Raw genomic sequence first — 4,952 nt, forward strand, 5'->3', positions numbered from 1 at the left:
GGAATGGTATCCCTCATGTTTCCACAAGGCATTGAGGGGGGTTTACTAGTGGGGAAGGCCTCAGACCCTGCCTTAGAAGAGCATCACGGATCAGCTTCCCCCGCACATGTATTTACTAATCATGAAATGCAAAGCTCCAAAAGGCCACCCCAGCAATGCTGGGAAAAGATCCCAGGACCCAAGTCTCAGCCTTTCAACAGGTCTATGCCAAGTCAAGGGAAGTTGGGTGGCTATCCCAGTTAGTCACTTTTGCAAATCTCTGCCTTTTTTGCACCTGTCTACATCTGTAGGGGCCTAAATAACTTTGTAGATCTGGCTCACCTCTCTGAACAACCCCTGCTCTAACCACTGGACCCTCACCACCACCTCCAGGGTTCCTAACATCCAGCATTTAGCTGCTCTCTAGCAAATACCTGTATGATCGACTAAGAATGCATGTGTCAAGTACTCCTCTAATGGCTGTCCACAGAGGGATAGACACTAAATCTTTACCTTGAGTGGTACAGGTCTGTACTGAGAACCTGAAAATCCTAGATTCAAATCCTGCTAAAGACACATGCAAGTCATCCTTATGCCTGCACATGATGGAACTTGCTTCTCCAGTTTTCTTCTTAAATCCTGGTATATTTAACTCATACAATGAGAAGACAGTGTGACGTTACACCCCATATTCTTCATAGAAATATGGTTATGATATGAATGTGGCAAAGGAACTAACCTGAAGGGAAAGGTAGGGGTGAGTCCAGACTGAGACCGGGGTCAAGTCTGAAAGAAGAGCTAACTGGAACTCTAAGCTACTGAAACTATTCAGGTTTCAGAGTAACAGCCGTGTTAGTCTGTATCCGCAAAAAGAAGAACAGGAGTACTTGTGGCACCTTAGAGACTAACAAATTTATTAGAGCATAAGCTTTTGTGGACTACAGCCCACTTCTTCGGATGCATATAGAATGGAACATATATTGAGGAGATATATATACACACATTCAGAGAGCATAAACAGGTGGGAGTTGTCTTACCAACTCTGAGAGGCCAATTAATTAAGAGAAAAAAAACTTTTGAAGTGATAATCAAGCTAGGCCAGTTTTTTTTCTCTTAATTAATTGGCCTCTCAGAGTTGGTAAGACAACTCCCACCTGTTTATGCTCTCTGTATATGTGTGTGTGTATATAGTCTCTAAGGTGCCACAAGTACTCCTGAAACTATTCAAGTTGCCTAAAATACCATTTAGGGTGAAGAATTATTTCTCTAAACCGGTCTCTTTAAGATCGTAAGCTTAATATGCGTATTTTGTTTTATTTGCTCAGTAATCTGCTTTGTTCTGTTTGCTATCCCTTATAATCACTTAAAATCTGCCTTTTATAGTTAATAAACTTGTTTTGTTTATTATTAAACCCAGTTTGTGCAATTTGTAACGGGGGGGAGGGAGGGGAGAGAGGTTGTGCATATCTCTCTTCACATTGAGGGAGAGGGCAAATTTTTATGAGCTTGCACTGTGCAGCTCTTTTTATACAGTGCAAGACAGTATTATTTTGGGTTTATTCCCCAAAAGGGGTGTGCATGTGAGCAGGGCCGGCTCTACCATTTTTGCCGCACCAAGCAAAAAAAAAAAAAAAAAAAAAGCTGCTTGGACTGTGCCGCCCCAAGAATGGATGGAATGCTGCCCCTTAGCATGGGCCGCCCCAGGCACGTGCTTCCTCCGAGTTTAACATTTCGAATTAGGGATAGTGTGGCCGCAATTCGATGGTATTGGCCTCCGGGAGCTATCCCACAGTGCATCATTGTGACCGCTCTGGACAGCAATCTAAACTCGGATGCACTGGCCAGGTAGACAGGAAAAGCCCCACGAACATTTGAATTTCATTTCCTGTTTGCCCAGCGTGGAGAGCACAGGTGACCACAGACAGCTCATCAGCACAGGTAACCATGCAGGCTGATAATCGAAAAAGAGCACCAGCATGGACCGTGAGGGAGGTACTGGATCTGATCGCTGTATGGGGAGAGGATTCAGTGCTTGCAGAACTTCGTTCTAAAAGACGAAATGCAAAAACTTTTGAAAAAATCTCCAAGGGCATGATGGAGAGAGGCCACAATAGGGACTCTGAGCAGTGCCGCGTGAAAGTCAAGGAGCTCAGACAAGCGTATCAAAAAACAAAGGAGGCAAACGGTCGCTCCGGGTCAGAGCCGCGGACATGCCGCTTCTACGCCGAGCTGCATGCAATTCTAGGGGGGGCTGCCACCACTACCCCACCTGTGATCGTGGATTCTGGGTCGGGGATAGTCTCATCAGCGACGCCTGAGGATTCTGCCGATGGGGGAGAGGAGGAGGAGGAGGAGGAGGAGGAGGAGCTTGCAGAGAGCACACAGCACTCCATTCTCCCCAACAGCCAGGATCTTTTTATCACCCTGACTGAAGTACCCTCCCAAACCTCCCAAGCCAGTACCCAAGACTCTGACCCCATGGAAGGGACCTCAGGTGAGTTTAAACTTGTTTTAAAAGCAAACGGTGTTTAATGATTACTTTGCCTGACTTTGCATTCGCGGTCAGTTCAGCTACTGGAAAAGTCTGTTAACGTGTCTGGGGATGGAGCGGAAATCCTCCAGGGACATCTCCATGAAGCTCTCCTGGAGGTACTCCGAAAGCCTTGCCAGAAGGTTTCTGGGCAGTGCATCCTTATTCCCTCCTCCATGGTAGGACACTTGACCATGCCATGCTTGCAGCAAGTAATCTGGTATCATTGCCTGACAAAGCCTGGCAGCGTATGGTCCCGGTGTTTGCTGGCATTCAAGCAACATCCGTTCTTTATCTTGTTGTGTAATCCTCAGGAGAGTGATATCACTCCTGGTGACCTGGTTGAAATACGGGAACTTAATTAAGGGGACAGAGGTGGCCGTTCCTACTGGGCTGTTTGCCTGTGGCGGAAAATAAATCCTTCCCTGCAGTTAGCCAAGCGCAGATGGGAAATTGGGCCTGAGTTTTTCGCATTTGGCTAGCAGGGATCTTCCCTGTTACCAGCCATGCGGTGGGGGGAGGGGTACAGCAATCATCCCAGAGAATTCATGGCGAGAGGGGGGCGGCGGCGGGGGGGGTGGTTAGTTTGGTGCCTGCAGGGATCTTCCCTGATACCAGCCACGCGGTGGGGGGGAGGGGTACAGCAATCATCCCAGAGAATTCATGGCGAGAGGGGGTGTGGTTAGTTTGTTTTCTGGTGCTGCTGAATGTTAACAGAAAAACCGCAGCACTCTACAAGCTATGCTTGGTATGTGGGAAAGGAGGGCACAGAAGCTGTAAGACAATGGCTTACCATGGCCGCATGCAAGCCGAATTCTGTTGCCCAGACCTGTGATCTCTAGCAGCAAAGCCACAGGCACTCAGCATTAAGAGGCAAAATGCGACCTTGCACAGAAATCACATGTGCTATGTAATGTGAATAGTGTTGGTCACCGTGAAAGAGTATAAGCATTGTTCTGCAAAATGTAGCTTTTTAAACAATTCTCTCTTTTTTCCCCTCCCTACAGCAGCTGCAAATTCCTCAAGCCTCCCTCCTCCATCCCGAAGGTTATCACAGATAAGGCGTCGTAAGAAGAGAACGCGAGACGAGATGTTTTCTGAAATTATGGAATCCAGCTGCAGTGACAGAGCTCATCTGTATGAGTGGAAGGAAACAGTTTCAAAGTATAGGAAAGAAGCCAGTGAACGTGAGGACAGGAGGGACCAACGTGAGGACATGAGGGACCAACGTGAGGACAGGAGGGACCAACGTGAGGAGAGGAGGGACCAACGTGAGGAGAGGAGAGACGCTCAAGATGAGAGGTGGCGGCAGGAAGACCAGAGGAGGCAGGATGCAATGCTGGGGCTGCTGCGTGAGCAAACAGACATGCTCCGGCGTCTGGTGGAGCTTCAGGAACGGCTGCTGGAAAACAGACTGCCGCTACAGCCCCTGTACCCCCCTCCCCCCTCCCCATGTTCCATATCCTCCTCACCCAGACGTGTAAGAACGCAGGGGGGGGAGGCTCCGTACACCTTCCCATTCCACCCCAGTAGACAGCCCAAGCAAAAGGCTGTCATTTTTTTAACCTTTTCTTTGTGGCTTTTTCCTTCCCAGCAATCCTCCTCCCAAATACCACCCGGGTTCCCTCCCTCTTTTTCTAATCTATTAATAAAGAATAAATGATTTTTAAATGATAGTGACTTTATTTGGTTTGAAAGAAAGCTGGGGGAAGGGGGAGGGTGGGTTCCTTACAGAAAATGAGTCAATAAAGGGGGTGGGTTTTCATGAAGGAGAAACAAACAGATATTTCACACTGTAGCCTGGCCAGTCATGAAACTGGTTTTTAAAGCTTCTCTGATGAACAGCGCTTCCTGGTGTGCTCTTCTAATCGCCCTGGTGTCTGGCTGCGCGTAATCAGCAGCCAGGCGATTTGCCTCAGCCTCCCACCCTGCCATAAAGGTCTCCCCCTTACTTTCACAGAGATTGTGGAGCACACAGCAAGCAGAAATAACAATGGGGAGATTTCTTTGGCTGAGGTCAGAGCGAGTCAATAATGATCGCCAGCGACCTTTTAAACGGCCAAATGCACATTCTACCACCATTCTGCACTTGCTGAGCCTGTAGTTAAACAGCTCCTGACTCCTGTCCAGGCTGCCTGTGTACGGCTTCATAAGCCATGGCATTAAGGGGTAGGCTGGGTCCCCAAGAATAACTATTGGCATTTCAATATCCCCAATGGTTATTTTCTGGTCCGGAAAGTAAGTCCCTTGCTGCAGCCCTTTAAACAGAGTAGTGTTCCTGAAGACGCGAGCGTCATGAACCCTTCCCGCCCAGCCCGCGTTGATGTTGGTGAAACGTCCCTTGTGATCCACAAGTGCTTGCAGCACCATTGAAAAGTACCCCTTGTGGTTTATGTTCTCGGTGGCTTGGTGCTCCGGTGCCAAGATAGGGATATGGGTTCCG

The sequence above is a fragment of the Malaclemys terrapin genome, chromosome 12 (assembly GCF_027887155.1).
Source record: "Malaclemys terrapin pileata isolate rMalTer1 chromosome 12, rMalTer1.hap1, whole genome shotgun sequence".
Classification (NCBI taxonomy): Eukaryota; Metazoa; Chordata; order Testudines; family Emydidae; genus Malaclemys; species Malaclemys terrapin.